Source organism: Bombina bombina, chromosome 5, assembly GCF_027579735.1.
Source record: "Bombina bombina isolate aBomBom1 chromosome 5, aBomBom1.pri, whole genome shotgun sequence".
Classification (NCBI taxonomy): Eukaryota; Metazoa; Chordata; class Amphibia; order Anura; family Bombinatoridae; genus Bombina; species Bombina bombina.
This window is the reverse complement of record NC_069503.1, coordinates 869,608,563-869,633,267: the sequence shown is the minus strand read 5'-3', so window position 1 is coordinate 869,633,267 and position 24,705 is coordinate 869,608,563. Positions and strand designations below refer to the sequence as shown.

The 24,705-nt window shown below is 37.8% G+C and overlaps 1 protein-coding gene across 1 annotated transcript in view; it reads left to right on the top strand.

Moving 5' to 3' along the window:
- The window catches only part of CCDC178 (coiled-coil domain containing 178), an 835,363-nt gene that overhangs the window by 60,221 nt on the left and 750,437 nt on the right, over positions 1-24,705 (top strand).

The following is a 24,705-nucleotide window of genomic DNA, read 5'->3' as shown; positions in this document are numbered from 1 at the left end:
CTATTTAATAGCTATTGTACCTAGTTAAAATAAATTGAAAGTTGCCTGTAAAATAAAAATAAATCCTAAAATAGCTACAATATAATTATTATTTGTATTGTAGCTATATTAGGGTTTATTTTAAAGGTAAGTATTTAGTTTTAAATAGGATTCATTTATTTAATAAGATAAAAATTATTTAGATGTATTTAATTAATATTTAAGTTAGGGGGGTGTTAGGGTTAGTGTAAGACTTAGGTTTAGGGGTTCATAATTTTATTAGAGTTGCGGCGGTGTTGGGGGGGGCAGGATAGGAGTTAATAATTTTATTATAGGTGGCGACAGTGTAGGGGGGGCAGATTAGGGGTTAATAAGTTTAAGATAGGTTGCGGCGGGATCCGCAGGATAGGGGTTAATAAATTTATTCTAGGTGGCGGCGGTATAGGGGGGGCAGGATAGAGGTTACTAGGTATAATGTAGGTGGTGGCGGTGTCCGGGAGCGGCGGTTTAGGGGTTAATACATTTATAAGATTTGCGGCGGGGTCTAGGAGCGGCGGTTTAGGGGTTAGTAACTTTATTTAGTTGCGGGGGGCTCCGGGGGCGCCTCTATAGGGTGTAGAACAGTGTAGTTAGTGTGGGTGCTTAGTGACAGGGGTATCAATAAAGCTGTGAAAAAGCCGAAGAGCAGCAAGATCGGATGAGTGATAACTATCACAATCCGCTGCTCATTGCCCTATACTTGGTGGGCGGCTTTTTGACAGCTTTTTTGATAACTTAGGTGAACGTATTCAGGTCAGCGGCGGCGATGGTAGGCGAGCTTAGGCGGGCGTTTTGGACCGGCGAAGGCAGGTAAAGTAGACGGCTTCATAACTACCCCCCAAAGTCTCCTAGCTCCCAAAACTGCTACATGTTGTTGAGGTCTGCCGGCTTCATGGTGGTCCACAGTACGTGGCTCTGCTAGCTCCATGGCAAACTGTGGTGTTGGAGTGACATATATCTCTACAGGCTTATTTGGGAATCTAGCCAATAGTGGGCCTTCACGACCAATAAGTGACTTGCAATGTCCCACAAAGTCATCAAATCTCCTGCACATTTTGTTTTCAAAATCCTGTAGTAAAGGTCTTAAAGCTACATTAAGCTCTTCCATTGTGAATATAGGTAGATGGAGCAGTCGTTAATTTACTGCTATACCCGGACAACTGGGGGGGGGGGTGCAGTTGTCTCTTGAGCAGGCCACTACCCAAGGCCTCAACGATCCGGTTCAGGGCCCAAAGATCATAAATGAGTTGTGAATATATCGTCCAATCAATCTATATGCATTAGTATAGATGATGTAGCAAATGTTTCAGAAGAAAAGTTATTTGGATCTTGCTTAAATCATTTAGATTTAGAGAGTTAGGCTGGAGCCTCTGAAAGTGAAGGGGAATCAAAAGAGGCGCCTTTATTCACTTTTTGTATGTAAAGTGTGTTTTTACTCACAGGCTTTGGCCTGCATATCATTCCAGAGTTAAGCTCTCCCCTCCACACACACACTTTGGCACCCTTTTCTCTCTCCCTCACCGCATCTGTAGCTGGCTGATATTTGCTTAGGGATTGTCTGCAGGCATTTCAAGTTATCTGGGCCCAGATTCTAACACTTTCTTTGCCCAGGAGGTAAGTGAGTACCCTCATAGGAGCTGCTGAGGGGGTGGGTATGTGAATTTCTTCTGAGGGTAAACCATTTAAGTTTTTCTGACTTCTAGGGTTTTCTGGTGTTTATATAGTCTGTGTGTTGTATTTTGGGTAAATACACTTGTTACTTAAAAATGTGGAACATGTCTTTATTTCCATTTGCTTTCAGTTTTGCCCATTATTTTGGAGTAATGTCTGTACCCCCATCTAATATGACTGACCCATTGGAAGAGACCCACCGATAACATAATGCAGTCTATTATCCCTGTTTATTATGCAAAACTGTTCCAATGTATGAAATTAACTAGTTGTGTGATAATTGTGTCCCACATCTCCAATTCACAACCCATAATCCTGTCAGAATGGCACCTGGCAGGCATTTAGTGGCCATGCATATTTATGTGGCTCAAAGGGATTCCACTAATTTTTCTCCAGAGTTTAAAAGTCTTCAAAAGACCATGACAGTGTTTTTAGAGGCTATTCCCAAATGAAGTAAGCCTAGGATGAAAATCAGGATATTTACCTCACACCTCCTGTTACACGCAGGATCCTATTCCCTAGGCTTAGTTACCACCTTGACTGGGTCTCTTTCTGAGGGTTCTGAGGATGAAATCTCTTCTGAGGACCCTGATCCAATAAATGAGCCAGAGACTGATCACACATCTTGATTTAACGTGAAACTTATCCGCTTCCTGCTTCAAAGGCGAATGCCTTTGTTCAATGTGTTCAAGACTTAGAGGATATGGGAGTGATCCAACCTGTTACAACTCTCAAAAGGGGCAGTGTTTCTATTCCAATGGTCTTCATTGTCCCAAAGAAGGAAGGCACCTACCGCCCTATCCTGGAGCTAAAGACTCTCAACAAATTAGTTTGTGTACCTTCTTTTAAAATGGAAACGATCCGTACCATTTTGCCTCTAGTTCAGGAAGGTCAATTTATGACAACCATAGACTTAAAGGATAGCATTATCAAAGAAATACCAATGGCACTATTTGTAATTAAACTAACGTTCCCATAATTGTGATTACTAAATAGTAATTATTTCAAAAGGGGGAGGTGCTTGTACTGATAACTAATTTCAAACAGATCAGCAAAGAGCTGAACAAAGAGTACAAATATAGCACTCACAACGTTAGATAGAACAATAATTGAATAGGAACAAAGATTGAAAATAATTTAAAACTTAACTTTTACTAAGTTACTTAAAATGGAGGGTACAAAAATGATACATTAAAATTTGCATATGCTTATTAAAGTTAGGTAAGGTACAATAATGAATTGGAACACTAATGATGAAGTAATCCTTAGATGGTGTGGGGTTAAGGTTATGGCAGGTATTGAATCCTAAATTCTGGATAATTCCTATGGATATATCAGAGAACTAAATCTGAGAGTGAGCCCCAATTGAATTGGTTGTAAATATTTGAGGTTACCTCTGTAAAGAAACCCAAAGTTGGAAATTCTAAATAGTGCCTATTAGTTAGCCAAGTGATAAAGCCTATCTGAGAATAGTTTTCAACAAATATATATCAGAGACTTAAATTACCCTTAGTTTGCCAAATAATCCAGTGACCAATACCTTTTTATTACCAAGTGGTATTACCAGAGACCTGTGACTGTTGGTTTACTAAGTGCTACCTTGGGGAACATTCAAAATTCATGTTAAAGAGCCAGTGGCAAAAATATGGTGAGGAGAAACCCCAGAGCTATTTGTAATTGAGTAGCTTATAATACCGGCCCTCTCTGGAAATACCAGAGACCTATACCTTTTAGTTTACCGTATGGCACCTTGTAGTTTGCCAAATTATGAAGCACATAGATATAAATATAAGTTGTTATAACTCTGGAAATACCAGAAGCCTATACCTATTAGTTTACCGAGTATAACTGTTGAAAATAATCAAGGCTCATGTTAGGGAGCCATTAGCGTTCCACCGTGTGGTGAGGGAAACCCTCAGAACAAGTTATAATTGTGTACCTATTAATACCAGTTAAATACCGAAAGTATATAAATAAGCATAGCGGTTAAAAAAAGGGGAGAGGAGACGCGTTTCGCCGTGGTGGCTGTATCAAAGGGCCTATTAAAGGATAGCATATCTGTACATCCCAAAGCACAAGGATCATTACCACTTTCTAAGATTTTCTTTTAATAACAAACTTTAACAATTTGTGGTTCTCCCCTTCGGTTTGGCCACAGCCCCTTGCATCTTCACGATGGTATTAGGGGCTCTCTTGGCAGTGATCAAAGCACAGGGAATCTCTGTTGACCCTTATTTGGATGATATTTTGGTCCAAGCTCTGTCTCTTTTTTTCTGGATACTGCTGATACTCACAGAATGGTATCTTTTCTTCAGAAACATGGATGAAAAATTGACGTCCCCAAAAGTTCCTTATCCCCAGCCTCAAGGTGTTTTTTTTCTAGGGGTGATAATAGACCCTGATTAAATGCGCTTGTTTCTAACAGATACTCGTAGATCCAAACTTCAAACTGTCTGTCGTTCCTTATAGATGGCTCATTCTCCTTCTGTAATCCAATGTATGGAAGTAGTGGGTCCTATGGTAGCAGCGTCAGAGCCAGGAAAAATGAATTTGGTTACAGTCAGACAACATTACTGCTGTGTCGTACATCAATCATCAGGGAGGGACTCAAATTCCCTTAGCTATGCAAGAGTTATCTCACATTCTGTCTTGGGCAGAGGAATTGCCAGAATCAAACAGGAATTGGCTTCTGTAATCCTCATAGCTCTGGCGTGCCCCAAAGAACTTGGTATGCCGACCTAATTCAGATGTCATCTCTTCCTCTATGGGCTCTTCCCCTAATGAAAGATCTGTATCATCCAGAGCTCAAATCTCTGAATTTGACGGAGTGGAGGTTGAACGCTTAGTTCTCAAAAACAGAGGTTTATCAGATTCTGTTATCTCTACTCTACTGCAAGCCAGAAAACCTGTCACACAGAGAATTAGAATAGAATAAGGGTTTATCGTTAGTTCTTTAAAGGGTCAGATCCCGGGATAATTATCTGTTTTGTTTTATAAGAAGTTGGCTAAGTTGCCTGATGTTGTTCAAACTTTTGTGCAATTCTTGGTGAGAATTCGCCCTGTTATTAGGCCCATTTCTCCCTTTTGGAATTTGACTCTTCTGCAAAGTCCCCCCTTTAAACCTATGCATACTCTGGACCTAAAGTAATTGTCATGGAAGTTTCTCTTTCTTCTAGCCATTTCTTCCGCCAGAAGAGTTTCTGAATGATCAGATTTGTATTCTGATCACCCCTTCTTGGTTTTTCATCAGGCTAAAGCAGTCTTCTTGACTAAATATGATTTATTTCCGAAGGTAGTGTCTTCAAAGAATATTAATTCCTTCACTGTGACCAAATCATTCTAATTTTAAGGAATGCCTACTACACAATTTGGATGTAGTCAAGGCCTTAACATTTTATCTTCAGGCTACTAAAAGATTTTAGACAGACTTTTAGCTAATTTGTCCACTTTTTATGTACCAGAAAGGATCAAAAGGCTACAGCAGTGGTCTTGGCATCACGGCTGAAGCAGACTATTCATAAGGCTTGCTTGGTTGCGGGAAAACCACCTCCTCACTGAAGACAGGGTTCTGTAAGCTACGCTTGTCTTGTGACCACTTCTCAGTCCTACGTCACTTTACCATGCCAACTGGACGCTGCCATACAACGATTAAGGATAAAACCAAAACAATTTAGCACCATAAACAATATTATACCTGCAAAAAAATGACAGAGTCTTTTAGCATAAAACTTCTACCTCCCTGTGTATAGATCGTCAAAATAAAAGAAGGGAAAAGTGTCCTCCTCCACTAAATTCAAGCTGTTAATGCAACTCTCAAAATCATTATACCTAAGAGCGGACCTCCCTAATCTTATTCCTATATTATTCCAAACCTATGCAATCTTACATATAGCAAGACTCATTTAACTTTTTCGCCCTACACTGTTGTCCCAAATAATTGAATCCACTCATAAAAAACAGTGCCAGTTCAGGTATGTATTTAACCTCCTGGGCATGAGGGTGCCCAGGGTTTAAATCCACCTGTACTTACACTGTAGTAGCAATTTGGCTCTGTCCCCCCTCTTGCCTGTGGGGGTATGGGGGTTATGATCATGTACCTGAGATTTGACACTTTGTATTTTGCCATTGCCAAATGCTGTGCTACTGGCTGTAACCCATTGTAATGTTGTTCTTATGGCTGATCTATGGTTTCCCTACAATAAAAAGACCACAGGTACAATTTAACAGATATACAGTATACTTTTTAGTACGTCACCCTATGTTTTATAAAATACTTTCTGTTGTTATATGGATGGCAGAAAAACTCTTCACTTGCCAAACCATTATAAGCGGTGGAACCACCACATCTGTAACATCCAGGCTTCGTTTTTAACCATGTATTGGACATATAACAGTGTTAGGGACCAGTAGGTCCCTATTGGACCTAGCCCTTCTTAAACTAATTCTGGGTGGTGGTATATCGCTATAGGGCAATATATTGTAATAGTGAACAATACTTTTGTATCACTGCTGGTATCTGTCTTTTATCTGGTGAATAGGTTGTTAATAGTGTTAAGCGATTGTCCTTTGTTTTAGACTCCACCATCTTCAATAGTGTCTCCTGTTCACAGTCCACAAGTTGTTCTTTGTAGCTCTCTAATGCCTTCTTTTGATATCCTCCGACTTCAAATGGAATAATCATTTGTTCCAACTGTGTTTCCCTTTTATCTCTCTCTGAGTTTTTTCTTTTCACTCTTTTTCATTTGTGAAATCGGCAAAGATCTCTTCAGTGGTGGAGAAGGACAACCCATACTCTGCAGTAAGTTTTTTTTTATCAGTTTTTTAATTTGAAACAGAGGAGTCAACAGTCTCCCACCATGTTTATAAATCCTCAAATCTAGTAAATGTAGAATTCTGGTTCATTTTGAATTTAATAGAGGGATGCGACTCATTCAGATCCTTGAAACATGAGTCTAATTATTGTTCTGTTCCTGTCCACACAAGAAACAGGTTGAACAACTTGATTTGTGGATTCAGGAACAAGGTAGTCCCCTATGTTTCAAGCTTTGCCATAAATAGATTAGCATAGGCTGGAGCCACATTGGACCTCATAGCTGTACCTGATATTTGTAGGTAGTACTGCCTTTTGAAACTAAAATCATTTATCTAACCAATAGAAAGGACCCCGTATTTTTCATTATATGCTCTAGCAAACAATCTACAAAGGTTGACAAAGGTTGGAGTATTGGTCCTATTTACGAAACCGTAGGTCTGCCAGGTGGCACTTGGAGGGTTTTATGGATCTTTGGTATGGTATACAGTACCGGAATCCTAAGATTTTCGACAGTGAAGTATTTCTTTATATCCTCATTAATTTTGACTTTGCTAAATTCTCTAGATATCACTTAAACAGTTTTTCCATTGACCTGTTGAGTAGAGTCAGAATGTAACTTCTTGTAAGTCCCAGTATCTGCAAGTTGGTGCATAGTTTCACTCCTATAGCTCTTCCCTTGTTTGCTTCTCTTACTATGATGGAGTTATCATTCATTAAATTTTTAAGTGTAGCCCTCTCAGATTGTGTGAAGTTGTTTCTTTATGCCTGTTGGGTCTTAGTCATGCTCAGAAGTTTTTGATTAACCCACCCTTGTGACTGTCTTAATACTGGGGTTATGACTGATCAAAAGTACTCTTACCTAAAAATTGATGCATCATCTTGTTTTGCTCCAAAGTGTAACCGTTTGAATTAGCAGTAGACACAGGAGATAATACTTTGTTAAGGACACTTATTTCATCCTCTGCAAGCACGTCCTCTCAAATTGATGTGTGTGTTTGTATGTGTGTGTGTATGTGTATATATATATATATATATATATATATATATATATATGTTTGTGTGTGTAATTTTTCTGTTTTGAAGTAGAATAGTGTACAGATTGTAAAAGGCATTAAATGATATTGTTCGCATAATTTTTATTTACAGTATACACTTCAGATAGTACAGATTGTTTCTTTTTAATTGGACAAAAATGTGATTTTGTGCATGTGTTTGATTCTGTAATACTGCTTCCTTGAGATGTTTTTTTTTACAACATTTTGTTATTCACATGACTGACTGGGCTTACTCTGATATGTCACATGCAAGTGCATCTGACAGTCACCTATGCTCTCTGTGGCAGTAACAGTTTTCAGTATATGAAAGGACAGTCTACTTTAAAATTGTTATTCTTTTAAAAGATAGATAATCCCTTTATTAGCCATTCCCCAGTTTTGCATAACCAACACTGTTATATTAATTTACTTTTTACCTCTATGATTACCTGTATCTAAACCTCTGCACTGAGACTGTCCCTTATCTCAGTGCTTTTTACAAACTTGCCTTTTAGCCAATTAGTGCTGGTTTCTGCATAACCATTATCATTCTCCACTGGAGTGAGCACAATGATATCTATATGGCACACATAAACTAGTGCTGTCTGGCTGTAAAAATCTAATAACAAGCACTGAGATAAGAGACAGCCTGCAGGGGTTTAGAAACAGGCACATTTACAGGTTAGAAATTATATAAATATAACAATGTTGGTTATGCAAAGCTGGAGGATGGGTAGTAAAGGTGTTATCTATCTTTTTTAAACAATAAAAAAATCAAGTAGACAGTCCCTTTAAGCTATATTTTGATACAAAAAGAAGTGCATTTTAACACAACATTATTTTAATACCTTGTTTTATACATTTTATAAGAATTTCTGAAACAGCCTTGTTATTTTTTTTTTTATTATTTTTTAGAGGGATAGGGGGCTTAGGTCTGCAGAATGGCCAGAATACACAACTGTAAATCAATTTAAAAAAACAGTGATTCCTAACTAATTTTACCTTGTTATAATTACCTCTAGGATTACAAGTCTATACAATGAAGATGGAGAAGCTTCTCAGGATCTTTCCAATTTGCTTATTAAGGGAACTGCACTATTGGATAAAGGTTTGCAATGTTATGTTGGAATGGCATTACATAATAAGCAATGTTAGCCACATATACTATTGTTTTATTCTTTCATATAGTTTCTAGGGTCAAGTAGCATTGACACAAACACGTTGACTTCATTCAGTCTAGTGCTAATGTGTAGAACAAATAGATAATGTAGTGCTTAGATATACTATTATAACAGTAACAGTCCAATGGGCTAAGGTAGATTCCTCTCCAAATACTTCAAATATATATTAATTTAAATACTTATGAGAACAATTATATATTCCCAATGGACTGCAGAGTCTCTTCACTGGATATTTAAAATCTGAATATCTGAATAAGTTACCTGATCAAGAGAGTTTCCTTAATACATTGCTTTTGCTCCTAAAAATCTCAGATTCACTATGGGATGAAGTAGAACCTGTAAAGATGAAATCAGAAAAAGAAACCTAGTAGATTTATTATCCACAGGAAAATGGCCCCTCCACATACAATTGCAAGAAAAGTGGTTGTAAACCTCCCACATGCCATCCTCTAAATGAAGACTTCAGCAGCTTCCAAGAGGTTTCCCAGAGAAATTCAATTCAAAAATATTATGTTAAAACTGAGTCTTTGTTTATTAAAACAAAGCTATGCTGTAAATATAATATATATATATATATATATATATATATATATATATATATATATATATATATATATGTCTGGAACACTACATAGAAGGAAATAGTGCTGAGCTTACGTCCCTGCTTTTCAACAAAAGATACCAAGAGAGCAAAGAAAATGTGATAATATAAGTAAATCAGAAAGTTGTTTAAAGTTGCATGCTCTATCTGAATCATGAAAGAAACATTTTGGGTTTCATGTCACTTTAAGTATTATTTGAACCTTTAATAACATTAACAGGATACCTTTTTTTCTACAAATTTAGTGACAGATTACAAGTGGAGCTCTAAAAGTTGCACGCAAGCAAAAAGGGGTTTATCGCGGGTTTTAGCGCGTTGGTTTTACCGCTAGTATTACAAGTTGAAAGTAAACGTGATCACTTAAGAGCAATTTATGATAGAATGAATACCGTGTCCTCAGAGCTCTGGTGAATGTTTTTCGCGAATCAAAAAAGTTGCACAAAATACATCAAAATTACATTACAAAGTACAGTGACACTTATAATAACATCATCTAATAAAATTATTTTAAAAAAAGTTGCACAAAAAAGTTTTAAGGGCTCAAATATACAAGATCTCAGGTGTTAGAAACAAAAAAGGCAGGCAAAGGGCTTTAACATAGAGATACATACATATACATATCTAAAAATGTATATGTATGTGTGTGTATATATATATATATATATATGTGTGTGTGTGTACATATGTCAGTAAATACACACATACACATATAAATACATACAGACATATAAACACATATAAACACATAAATACACATGTATACATATATACACTAATATATATATATATATATATATATATATATATATATATATATATATATATATATATATATATATATATATATATATACTGTAGGTGCATTGGATCCCTTTGCAGTTAATTAGATGAAAACGTAAAAGCATATTTACGCAATATTCATTTTAAGTATTTATAATTACATATTCCTATATATATCTGAATATAATTATACCTGTATGTAATCATCTATATATATAGGTATAGATATACTGTACCAAAATACCATCATATATATATATATGTATTTATTAATAAATAGAACAGATTCTTATATGTGAAGATCATTGGAATGTGAAATATTCATATTTTCATATCAGGTTAGTGCACTTGAGCATATGCAATCATATTTGCACTCAAGTAGGATGTTTTTTGTTCCATTGAAACAATATTTTAACTTCGGCTTTTTGGGCACATCGAGTTGGCGGTTGTGCGAAAACTGTTTACTTTCAATTTGTAATACGAGCGCTGCTCGGCACACGCAAGAACACTCAATTCTAGTGGAGTTAGCGCGCAAGTGGGAGCGTTAAATAACGCTCTACTTGTAATCTTGCCCTTAATCTTTAGGAGCCCAGATTCAATCTTATTCAAGGTTCTTTTTCTAACCAGCCAAATTTTTATTTAAATGATGACTCCAGTAAGTACCTGTTTAATGAATTAGAAAATGCCACTATATATGAACACGAACACAGTTAAGACGTAGAAAACGTAAATAAATATTTTGAAAGCTAAACAGATACCACAAGATTTTCATTTATCCCAAAGATGTTCTTTTCAAGAGAATGATGAACTGCTGAGAAGAGTGATTTAAAATTTTAGATAATTGGTTGTTCCAATTTGTCTAGCTACTAATTATGCTTAGAGATACAGGTAGAGAGCTTTAAAATAAAATAGATGAACTCCAAAAGCTTCTAGAAATTTACAAAATTACCCTGGAAAAAAATAAACTTATAAACAGGAAAAACAGGAAGCAGAAAAATAATACTGAGGAATAACAAAGAATATAATAAAGATTTTTTTTTTTTATAAATGCTTACAGTAATCACTCACAGTGAAGGGATCTACTAGCAGGAGTAATCCATCCTGTGCGCCAGCACAATACCTGTATTATTTTTATTGGAACATTTGGGTCACAAACAGCAATGGCAACGTTTCAAGCCCTCAGCTTTTAAAGGGACAGTGTACTGGCACCTGACAAGTATAAGTGTATGTATATATGAAGATTGTATTAATCATGACATGATTAAAGGGACAGTCTACTTGTTTTTTTATTGTTTAAAAAGATAGAAAATCCCTTTGTTACCCAATCCACAGCTTTGCATAACCAACACTGTTATATTAATATACTTTTTACATCTGTGATTACCTTGTATTTAAACCTCTGCAGACTGCCTCCTTATCTCCAATCAGTGTGGAGCGAGCACAGTGTTATGTGGCACACATGAGCTAGCACTGTCTTTCTGTTAAAAGCTTATAAAATGCACTGAGGTAAAGGCGGCATGCAGGGGCTTAGAAAGAGGCATATATTTAGAGTTTTAGACATTTTTAAGAGTATTAATATAACAACGTTGATTGTGCAAAGTTGGGGAATGGGTAAAGGCATTTTCTATCTTTTTAAACAAACAAAAAAAATCAAGTAGATTGTCCCTTCAATCATGCCATGATTAATACAATCTTCACATATACATACATTTATACCTGTTTGTTGCTAGACAATATCATAAGAATACCAGGCAATATACATCATATACAAAAATTAAAAGCAATCCGTCTAAACATGACACATTTTTTAAAGAAAATTGTAAGAATTAGATGCATTTAAAATATGGTGCCACTTGGTGGCACTTCATTGATTGTGTTTGGCATATGTGGATACATCTGGAAGTCATTGCTAGTTTTTGTTGATGACCTAAATGGTACAGTAAAAGCTTTAAAATGGACCTTAACTTGGAGTGAGGAGTCTGTAAAGTTTTCTAGATACAGCTGCATATAAGGCTGCAAATAGTGAGAATTTAATGACTGACATTTATAACAAGCTAACAGATAAAAATAATTTATTACATTCTCAACATTTTCGTAATCCAACACTTTTAAACTCACTAGCCTGCAGCCCATGTGTACAAGTAGGATGTATAGTTAGTTATGCGAAATTGGTAAAAAAACAGACTTCAATCTATGGGGAAAAACATATTTAGAGAGAGGATATCCTACAAACTTAAAATTAATGTAAATTTTGATGCTAAAGTGCCCATTTTTAAAAAATTTGATTAAAAACAGGGGCTCTTTAATTAATCAAAATTTACATTTCACTCCTGTTGTGAAAAAAAAACTTACCTTTTAATCTTGACAGCAGCTCCAGCTACCTCCACCCATTGCAAAGCCTCTTCCTGGGTCTAAAATGAGGTATCCGGCTTCCTCCAATTACAGCGTTGAATCAGACACTGATTCCCCCGGGGGGGAAGCCGTGATTGGAGGATGACCTATCCATCATTTCTGACATCAGAAATGGCTTGCGACAACCGGAGGAAGCTGGAGCAGCTGTCAAGTTTAAAAGGTAAGTTTTTTTTCACAAGTGAAATGTAAATTTTGATGAATTAAAGTGCCCCTGTTTTTATTCGAATTTTTAAAAAACTGGACACTTTAGCATCAAAATTTACATTCACTTTAATTGATAAATAACTTGAATATGTAAAACAAGAGATTACAAATAGTAAGTTGTCAAAAAAGATAACAAAAAGAGAGACTATGTCCCAAATGATTAATATTTGTATCTAAATAGAGCTCATATAGTAAAAAGAACAGTCAATCAGTAGGAGTGTATAGAGGGATTGCAACAATGGTGCTATTGATATTTTTAAGACTACACTGATAATGACATATAAGAGGGTAACTCACTTTGGAGATAGATTAGTAAACACAAATATAGGTGTACTAAACAACAAGGAGGTCGATATATTACATCTAAAAATAATGGTTGTTTCCCATGTTTATATTGTTCAAACTGTATTTCTGTAATTAAAGGTTCTATAATAACCGAGTGTAGAAGTGGTCATAAATATCAGATTAAGGATCATTATACATTTAACACGTTATGTAATTTATCTAATTAAAAAATCTTCATAGGGGAAACAATTAGGAGAATAAAAGAAAGAATTAATGAGCACAAAACTGTTTTCTTAGTGAAATCGCTCAACTTGTAATATCAGCGCAATGAAAAAGGCTTGCGAAAACACATCGTTTGTGCAAAACCGTTTGCGCCTCACTTGTAATCTAGCACTATGAGTTTAATGTCCCTTTAAATACATATTAACAGGAGACTTGCCTTATAATATTATTTTTTTTTTGTTTGCTTGAAATGAACATATCTGAGTGTGAAAACTTTATCACCTTGTTTGCTGCAATAGCAAAACTCCTTCACCAGTTGCCTTGTTTGCGAGTAATCTGGACTTAAAGGGACACTAAACCCAAAAAAAATATTTCATGATTTAGAAAGAGCATGCAATTTTAAACAACATTCTAATTTACTTTTATTATCTAATTTGCTTAATTCTCTTGATATTCTTTGCTGTAAAGCATATCTAGATATGCTTAGTAGCTGCTGATAGGTAGATGCACATAGATGCCTTGTGTGATTGGCTCACCCATGTGCATTGCTATTTCTTCAACAAAGGATATTTAAAGAATGAAGCAGATTAGATAATTGAAGTAAATTGGAATGTTATTTAAAATTGTATTCTCTATCTGAATCATGAAAGAAAATTTTGGGATTTAGTGTCGCTTTAAGCTTGACACTCATTCTATTAGCAAACCATTTTTTTGTATCTTACCACCTATGCTGAGGTCAGTTAGAAACATGTGGCAGAGCAAGGCTTGTGAAGTCTTCATTGTGCATTTGTAATTCTCAGAATTTGAAAAGGCTCACGGTTTTCAGTTAAAGGGAAACTGAACCTGAACCTAAATTTTATCTTTCAGGATTCAGGATACAGGCAATTTTAAGCAACTTTCTAATTTACTCCTTTTATTATTTTTTCTTTATTCTCTTGCTTTCTTTATTTGAAAAGCAAGAATGTAAGTTTAGATGTCGGCCCATTTTTGATTCACATCCTGGGTTGTGCTTGCTGATTGGTGGCTAAATGCTCTCCAGGGTGCTGAACCAAAAATTGGCTGGCTCCTTAGCTTAGATGCCTTCTTTTTCAAATAAAGATAGCAAGAGAAAGAAAAAAAAATTGATAATAGGAGTAAATTAGAAAGTTGCTTAAAATTGCTTGCTCTATCTGAATCATGAAAGAAAAAAATTGAGTTTAGTATCCCTTTAACCTCTTAACGACCTAGGACGTGTCAGGCACGTCCTGCAAAAAGTGTCAGTTAATGACCAAGGACGTGCCTGATACGTCCTCTGGGGTTTCAAGCGGTGAAATCGATCGTGGTCACTTCCTGCCACTTTCAAGGTATTGCAGTGATGCCTCGATATTGAGGCATCACTATAATACCTTTTTTAAGCATCCGATGCAGAGAGAGCCACTCTGTGGCCCTCTCTGCATCAGCCCATCGCTGGAGGATATCCAGATCCTGTCTTTCTGTTTATCCTGGAGCGCGCAAAGGGGTGGGAGCGTGTGTGTGCGCGCGTGCGCGCATGCTAAATTAGGTTCAAGTCAAAGTAGGGAGAGGTTGTTCTATCAAAAACTAAAGGCAGAGGGAGGGGGGGGGAATGTTGGGAAAGGGATCTGGGAGGGGGGCAGGGTATTGAGGCATCATTGCAATACCTTTTTGGTAATGGGGGATCCTACACTTCAGATGAAATATAAAAAAAAATCTTTAAAAAAAATAAATAAAACACCTTTATTTCTCTTGTAAGGTGTATCCAGTCCACGGATCATCCATTACTTGTGGGATATTCTCATTCCCAACAGGAAGTTGCAAGAGGACACCCACAGCAGAGCTCTAATATAGCTCCTCCCCTAACTGTCATACCCAGTCATTCTCTTGCAACTCTCAACAAGCTAGGATGTTGTAGGAGAGAGTGGTTAAGTATAGTTAGTTTATTTTCTTCAATCAAAAGTTTGTTATTTTTAAATAGTACCGGAGTTGTGCTATTTTATCTCAGGCAGTAAATAGAAGAAGAATCTGCCTGAGGTTTCTATGATCTTAGCAGGTTGTAACTAAGATCCATTGCTATTCTCACATATGTCTGAGGGGATTACACAGATGAGGTAATTTCAGCGAGAGAATGGCGTGAAGTTTATTCTGCTATCAGGTATGTGCAGTTATAATTTTTTCTAGAGATGGAAAACACTAGAAAATGCTGCTGATACCGGATTAATGTAAGCTAAGCCTGAATACAGTGATTTAATAACGACTGGTATCATGCTTACTCCCAGGGGTAATACCCTTATGATATTGCAATATAAACGTTTGCTGGCATGTTTAATCGTTTTTATATATGCATTGGTGATAAAACTTTATTGGGGCCTAGTTTTTTCCACATGGCTGGCTTAAATTTTGACTAGAAACAGTTTTACTGAGGCTTTCCACTGTTATAGTATAAAAGTTACAGAATACACATGAACAGTGTACAGCTCCACAGTATCACAGGTGCAGGTGGTGAGAGGGACTGTCAACCTCGATAATATGTAGAAAAATAGAAAATCCACAGCACCACTGTAAGTTTTCAATGCTTTATTGAGACATCTTTATCCCATGCAGGTACAAAGTAGATAGGCAGCAACGTTTCGGGATGTTATCCCTTAATCATGCTAATGAGCCTCATCTGTTGAGGTACATTTATAGGCCTACATATTAACCCCATGTATAATGTTACAAAGTGATTTCTATCACCTAACACTACCACCTAGTGGTTACAAAAATTATTACAATGTTAAACACAAGTAAAGTTAAAAACAATATACAATTTACCTATTCATATGTTGTTAAAATACATATAATTTCTTACCAATACTTGATTTTTACAATGTAATTCATTATCTAAGGACTATTGCAATTTTTTTATACTACATAAGTATATATTACAGAAACACTTTAAGGTCCAGTTCTCTATTAATGCCTTTAGGAATTAGAGCATCCAATTTATATATCCAGTATGACTCCTTTTGTTTTAATATGGTTTCCCTATTGCCCCCTCTTCTTAAATTATCCACTCCATCAATTATTTGCCACCTTAACTGACTTATATTGTGGCCTGCACTCAAGAAGTGACATGATACAGGGGCTTCTTGGTCCCCACATCTGATATTGGATCTGTGTTGACTCATCCTATCTCGTACCCTTCTGGTGGTCTCACCGATATAGATTTTGGAACACGGGCATTTAATGAGGTATACGACATAGGATGAGTCACACGTATAGAAATTGTTAATGCTAAAAAAATTTCCCGTTTGGGGATGTTGAAATTCTGTCCCTTTAATAACTGCACTACAGCTTGCACAGCCCAAACATGGAAAGGTTCCATAACTCTTTTTAGTTATGTATTTCTGTTTCTTCCTAGATCCTAAATCATTTCTAACTAGAATGTCCCCCAGGTTTTGAACCCTGCGGTATGCCATCATTGGTGGGTTTTTAAAGGATACAACATCCATATTGCAATTTTTCAAAATGTGCCAGTGTCTGGATATAATGTTTCTAATTTCTCTATTGATGGGGTTAAACTGTGTTACACACACTACCCTCTCTTCATTCTCTTTCTTAGAAACACTAATTTCTTTCTCCTCCGGCTCCTGAACCCTTTTAATCTCACTTTCAATCAATTTCACAGGGTATCCCCTTTGTATGAATTTATCCCCCATTTCTTGAAGTCTATTCTTGACTAGTGATTCTTCATTGACTATCCTTTTCACTCTTTTAAATTGGCTACGTGGTAGGGAATTTTTTAAGGGTTCATTATGGAAGCTCTCATACCTTAGTAAAGTATTTCTGTCTGTTTCCTTTCGGTGTAAATCAATCTTAAAGTTACAAGTTTCCTTATCAATATGTATTACTGTGTCCAAGAATACCACCTTTTCTTCACTGAAGGTTAATGTGAATTTTAAATTATTAACAGCCAGATTTAGTTCATCAACAAATGCCACTAGGGTACCAACGTCACCCCACCATACGCCAAATATATCATCTATGAAGCGCCACCATGACGCTCCATACTTAATGAACAACTCATTTTCATATACAAATTTTTCTTCAACACTATTCATGAATATATTGGCGTATGCTGGGGCGACGTTGGACCCCATGGCTGTGCCTCTTATTTGGAGAAACCAGTCATCCTGAAACAGGAAGTAGTTATTATATAATACCATTCTTAACAAACTCTCAAAGAACAGTATTTGAGCCTCATTATATAATGTAGAATTTCTGAGTGCCAAAATGCATGCACCTATGCCACTTTCATGATTAATTACCGTATATAGACTACTTACATCAAGTGTATACAAAATACATTTTGCTTTATCCAATGGTAAACCTTTTAATTTTTCAATAAAATCATTTGTATCCTTAATGTATGATGTTATTTTCTGTACCTCTGGCTGCAAAATTCTATCCAGATAAGTAGCTATATTAGTAAAGACTGACTCAATTCCTGCCACAATTGGCCGCCCAGGGGGTTCTGATAAACTTTTATGTATTTTTGGGACTGTATAAAAGATTGGAGTTTTAGGCCAATCCACATATAGATATTCACATAATTTTTTGTCTATAATGCCAATCTTAGATGCCCAGTTTAACACTCTTTTTATTTCTGCCTGTATTTTAATCACTGGGTTACTCTGTAATGGCTTATAGGTATTAGCATCTCCCAATTGTTGTTTAATTTCTGTGACATAATAGTTGGTATCTAAAACTACGGTGGCTCCTCCCTTGTCTGCTCTCCTTATCAATATATCTTTTTCTTTAAGTGTATCTATGGCTTTCTTCTGTGATGCTGTTAAATTAGGTTTATATCTCTGGGTTTTTTTTTACTTAATGCTGTTATATTTAGCCTTTAATTTCATCATATCACATTTGACCAATTCAATGTAAGTTTCCACACTATTATTACCCTGGGTTGGTATGTAAGTACTTTTCTTATATAAACCAGTAGATTTTAAAGTTAGCATATTCCCTCTAGGAGTAACAGTGTTATTAATCATTCGTGGACTCTCATTAAACATACATTTTAATCTTAGTGTCCGAAAAAATCTGTATAGGTCTTTCTCTAATTCAAAAAAATTAATGTCTTTTACCGGACAAAATGACAATCCTTTTTCTAATGTCTCGTACTCACTATCTTGCAGAGTCTTACTTGAGATATTAATCACTGTGGGCTCTTCTTTTTCGCCTTGTTGGCTTTCCTCCTCGGCTGGTATCTGCGGTCTTTCTCCATGCCGCTTGTGTTTGCGGCCGCCTCTGTGGCGCTTCCTGATGACGTCAGCGATTCGTCGCTCGACTCTAAAAAACTTTGCCCATCTGACGATTCAGTGCTGCTGGCTCTGTTTCCACCATCTTTGAACTTCTCTTTGCCTTGATTTCGATTGGCCCTCTGTGTTTTACCGGCCCCTCTTCTCCTCCAATGTGTAGGCTCACATCTCCATCTGTAGACATGCCCCTGGAGGTAATCCATTTCGTCTCGCTGGAATTTTAACCTCTTCTGTTCCTGCAGCTCTTTCTTCAAGGTATAAAAGTTACAGTTGGTGCAGTTAAAATTATAAACTGTGACATCCAGCTTCCCTCAGGAGTCCCCTGTATGCTATAGGACATCTCTAAAGGGCTCAAAGGCTTTCCAAAGTCGTTTATTGGGGAAGGTAGGACCACAGCTTGCTGTGGCAGTTGGTTGTGACTGTTAAAAAAAACAAACAAAAAAACACGTCTATTTCGTTTTTTTTTTATCCGTTTTTTGAACTAAGGAGTTAATCATCCATTTGCAAGTGGATGCAATGCTCTGCTAGCCTATTACATACACTGTAAAAATTTCGTTTGATTTACTGCATTTTTTCACTGTTTTTCAAATTCTGACAAAATTTGTTTCTCTTAAAGGCACAGTACCATTTGTTTATATTTGCTTGTTAACTTGATTTAAAGTGTTTTCCAAGCTTGCTAGTCTCATTGCTAGTCTGTATAAACATGTCTGACATAGAAGAAACTCCTTGTTCATTATGTTTAAAAGCCATGGTGGAACCCCCTCTTACAATGTGTACCAAATGTACTGATTTCATTTTATGCAATAAAGATCATATTCTGTTTTTAAAAAAATTATCACCAGAGGAATCTGACGAGGGGAAAGTTATGCCGACTAACTCTCCCCACGTGTCAGACCCTTTGACTCCCGCCCAAGGGACTCACGCTCAAATGGCGCCAAGTACATCTAGGGCGCCCATAGCGTTTACTTTACAAGACATGGCGGCAGTCATGGATAATACACTGTCAGCGGTATTAGCCAAACTACCTGAACTTAGAGGTTAGCGAGATAGCTCTGGGGTGAGACAAAATGCAGAGCATACTGACGCTTTAAGAACCATGTCTGATACTGCCTCACAATATGCAGAAGCTGAGGAAGGAGAGCTTCAGTCAGTGGGTGATGTTAATGACTCAGGAAAGATACCTGATTCTAATATTTCTACATTTAAATTTAAGCTTGAACACCTCCGCGTGTTACTTAGGGAGGTTTTAGCTGCTCTGAATGACTGTGATACCATTGCAGTGCCAGAGAAATTTTGTAGACTGGATAAATGCTTTGCAGTGCCGGTGTGTACTGATGTTTTTCCAATACCTAAAAGGTTTACAGAAATTAATAAGGAATGGGATAGACCAGGTGTGCCGTTCTCTTCCCCTCCTATTTTTTCCAATAGACGCCACCACACGGGACTTATGGCAGACAGTCCCTAAGGTGGAGGGAGTAGTTTCTACTCTAGCAAAGCGTACTACTATCCCTGTCGAGGACAGTTGTGCTTTTTTAGAGCCAATGGATAAAAAATTAGAGGTTACCTTAAGAAAATATTTATTCAACAAGGTTTTATCCTACAGCCCATTGCATGCATTGCCCCTGTCACTGCTGCTGCGGCGTACTGGTTTGAGTCTCTGGAAGAGGCTTTACAGGTAGAGACTCCATTGGATGACATACTTGGCAAACTTAGAGCACTTAAGCTAGCCAATTATTTTATTTCTGATGCCATTGTTCATTTGAATAAACTAACGGCTAAGAATTCTGGTTTTGCTATACAGGCGCGCAGAGCGCTATGGCTTAAATCATGGTCAGCTGACGTGACTTTAAAATCTAAGCTACTTAACATTCCCTTCAAGGGGCAGACCCTATTCGGGCCTGGTTTGAAGGAGATTATTGCTGATATCACGGGAGAAAAAAGTTGTGCCCTTCCTCAGGACAGGTCCAAATCTAGGGCCAAACAGTCTAATTTTCGTGCCTTTCGAAACTTCAAGGCAGGTGCGGCATCAACTTCCTCTAATAATAAACAAGAGGGAACTTTTGCTCAATCCAAGACGGTCTGGAGACCAAACCAGACCTGGAAAAAAGGTAAGCAGGTCAAAAAGCCTGCTGCTGCCTCTAAGACAGCATGAAGGAACGACCCCCTATCCGGTAACGGATCTAGTAGGGGGCAGACTTTCACTCTTCGCCCAGGCGTGGGCAAGAGATGTTCAGGATCCCTGGGCGTTGGAAATTATATCCCAGGGATATCTTCTGGACTTCAAAGCTTCCCCCCCAAAAGGGAGATTTCACCTTTCACAATTATCTGCAAACCAGATAAAGAGTGAGGCATTCTTACACTGTGTACGAGACCTCCTAGTTATGGGAGTGATCCATCCAGTTCCAAAGGAGGAACAGGAACAGGGTTTTTACTCAAATCTGTTTGTGGTTCCCAAAAAAGAGGGAACCTTCAGACCGATTTTGGATCTAAAGATCTTAAACAAATTCCTCAAAGTTCCGTCGTTTAAGATGGAAACTATTCGTACCATCCTACCACTGATCCAGGAGGGTCAATATATGACTACAGTGGATCTAAAGGATGCTTATCTTCACATTCCGATACACAAAGATCATCATCGGTTTCTCAGGTTTGCCTTTCAAGACAGGCATTACCAGTTGTAGCTCTTCCCTTTGGATTAGCTACAGCCCCAAGAATCTTTACAAAGGTTCTAGGGTCGCTTTTGGCGGTCCTAAGGCCGTGGGGCATAGCAGTAGCCCCTTATTTAGACGACATCCTGATACAGGCGTCAAACTTCCAAATTGCCAAGTCTCATACGGACGTAGTACTGGCATTTCTGAGGTCGCATGGGTGGAAAGTGAACGAGGAAAAGTGTTCTCTATCCCCACTCACAAGAGTTTCCTTTCTAGATTCTGTAGAAATGAAAATTTACCTTGACGGAGTCCAGGTTATCAAAGCTTCTAAATTCCTGTCGGGTTCTTCATTCCATTCCGCGCCCTTTGGTGGCTCAGTGTATGGAAGTAATCGGCTTAATGGTAGCGGCAATGGACATAGTGCCGTTTGCACGCTTACATCTCAGACCGCTGCAACTATGCAGGCTCAGTCAGTGGAGCGGTGATTACACAGATTTGGCCCCTCAACTGAATCTGGACCAAGAGACCAGGGATCCTCTTCCCTGGTGGCTATCTCGGGTCCATCTGTCCAAAGGTATGACCTTTGCAGGCCAGATTGGACTATTGTAACAACAAATGCCAGCCTTCTAGGTTGGGGTGCAGTCTGGAACTCCCTGAAGGCTCAGGGATCGTGGACTCAGGAGGAGTCTCTCCTTCCAATGAATATTCTGGAACTAAGAGCGATATTCAAGGCTCTTCAGGTTTGGCCTCAGTTAGCAACTCTGAGGTACATCAGATTTCAGTCGGTCAACATCACGACTGTAGCTTACATCAACCATCGAGGGGGAACAAGAAGTTCCCTAGAGATGTTAGAAGTTTCAAAAATAATTCACTGGGCAGAGATTCACTCTTGCCACCTATCAGCTATCCATATCCCAGGTGTAAAGCACTGGGAGGCAGATTTTCTAAGTCGTCAGACTTTTCATCCGGGAGAGTGGGAACTCCATCCGGAGGTATTTGCACAACTGGTTCTCCGTTGGGGCAAACCAGAACTGGATCTCATGGCGTCTCGCCAGAACGCCAAGCTTCCGTGTTACGGATCCAGGTCCAGGGATCCCAAGGCGACACTGATAGATACTCTAGCAGTGCCCTGGTCTTTCAACCTGGCTTATGTGTTTCCACCGTTTCCTCTGCTCCCTCGACTGATTGCCAAGATCAAGCAGGAGAGAGCATCAGTGATTCTGATAGCACCTGCGTGGCCACGCAGGACCTGGTATGCAGATCTAGTGGACATGTCATCCTTTCCACCATGGTCTCTGCCTCTGAGACAGGACCTTCTACTTCAGGGTCCTTTCAACCATCCAAATCTAATTTCTCTGAGGCTGACTGCCTGGAGATTGAATGCTTGATTTTATCAAAGCGTGGCTTCTCCGAGTCAGTTATTGATACAGGCACGAAAGCCTGTCACCAGGAAAATTTACCATAAGGTATGGCGTAGATATCTTTATTGGTGTGAATCCAAGGGTTACTCATGGAGTAAGGTCAGGATTCCTAGGATTTTATCTTTTCTCCAAGAAGGTTTGGAAAAAGGATTGTCAGCTAGTTTCTTAAAGGGACAGATTTTTGCTCTGTCTATTCTTTTGCACTAGCGTCTGGCAGATGTTCCAGACGTTCAGGCATTTTGTCAGGCTGTAGTTTGAATCAAGCCTGTGTTTAAACCTGTTGCTCCACCATGGAGCTTAAACTTGGTTCTTAAGGTTCTTCAAGGAGTTCCGTTTGAACCTCTTCATTCCATAGATATCAAACTTTTATCTTGGAAAGTTCTTTTTTTTTTTTTTTTGGTAGCTATTTCCTCGGCTCGTAGAGTCTCTGAGCTATCTGCCTTACAATGTGATTCTCCTTATCTGATTTTTCATACGGATAAGGTAGTCCTGCGTACCAAACCTGGGTTCTTACCTAAGGTGGTATCTAACAAGAATATCAATCAAGAGATTGTGGTTCCATCCTTGTGTTACACAATCTGGACGTGGTCTGTGCTTTAAAGTTTTACTTACAAGCTACTAAAGATTTTCGTCAAACATCTGCTTTGTTTGTTGTCTACTCTGGACAGAGGAGAGGTCAAAAGGCTTTGGCAACCTCTTTTTCTTTTTGGCTAAGAAGCTTAATCCGCTTAGCCTATGAGACTGCTGGACAGCAGCCTCCTGAAAGGATTACAGCTCATTCCACTAGAGCTGTGGCTTCCACTTGGGCCTTTAAAAATGAGGCTTCTGTTGAACAGATTTGCAAGGCGGCGACTTGGTCTTCGCTTCATACTTTTTCAAAATTTTACAAATTTGATACTTTTACTTCTTCGGAGGCTATATTTTGGAGACAGGTTTTACAGGCAGTGGTTTCTTCCATTTAAGTTCCTGCCTTGTCCCTCCCTTCATCCGTGTACTTTAGCTTTGGTATTGGTATCCCACAAGTAATGGATGATCCGTGGACTGGATACACCTTACAAGAGAAAACACAATTTATGCTTACCTGATAAATTTATTTCTCTTGTGGTGTATCCAGTCCACGGCCCGCCCTGTCATTTTAAGGCAGGTAATTTTTAAATTTAAACTACAGTAACCACTACACCCTATGGTTCCTCCTTTCTCGGCTTGTTTTCGGTCGAATGACTGGCTATGACAGTTAGGGGAGGAGCTATATTACAGCTCTGCTGTGGGTGTCCTCTTGCAACTTCCTGTTGGGAATGAGAATATCCCACAAGTAATGGATGATCCGTGGACTGGATACACCACAAGAGAAATAAATTTATCAGGTAAGCATAAATTGTGTTTTTTATACTTGTAGACTTTCTGCCTGTACTTAAGATGGGGTTGACAATTGTGAGGTGGGGGAGGGAAGAGAGCTTTTTGTGGGGGTCAGGGAGGGATCAGAGGGTGGGATGTGTCAGGTGGGAGGCTGATCTCTACACTAAAGCTACAATTAACCCTACAAGCTACCTAATTAACCCCTTAATTGCTGGGCATAATACAAATGCGGTGCGTAGCGGCCTTCTAATTACCAAAAAGCAATGCCAAAGCCATATATGTCTGCTATTTCTGAACAAAGGGGATCCCAGAGAAACATTTACAACCATTTGTGTCATAATTGCACAAGCTGTTTGTAAATACTTTCAGTGAGAAACCAAAAGTTTGTGAAAGAGTTAACAATTTTTTTTAGTTGATCCCATTTGACAGTGAAATAGTGGCATGAAATATACAAAAAATGGGCCTAGATCAATACTTTGGGTTTTCTACTAAAAAATAAATATTTTTTATATAGTTATTTATATAACTATCGCTAATTTTGAAAAAAAAAAAAATGGTTTGGAAAGAGCAAAGTGCTACTTGTACTTATTGTCCTATAACTTGCAAAAAAAGCAAAGAACATGTAAACATTGGGTATTTCTAAACTCAGGACAAAATGTAGAAATGCGTAAGAGATTTTAGGGGTCATAGTTAGAAAAAGTGTGTGTTTTTTTTTCAATTATTTCATCATATTTTATATTTTTTTTTTATAGTAAA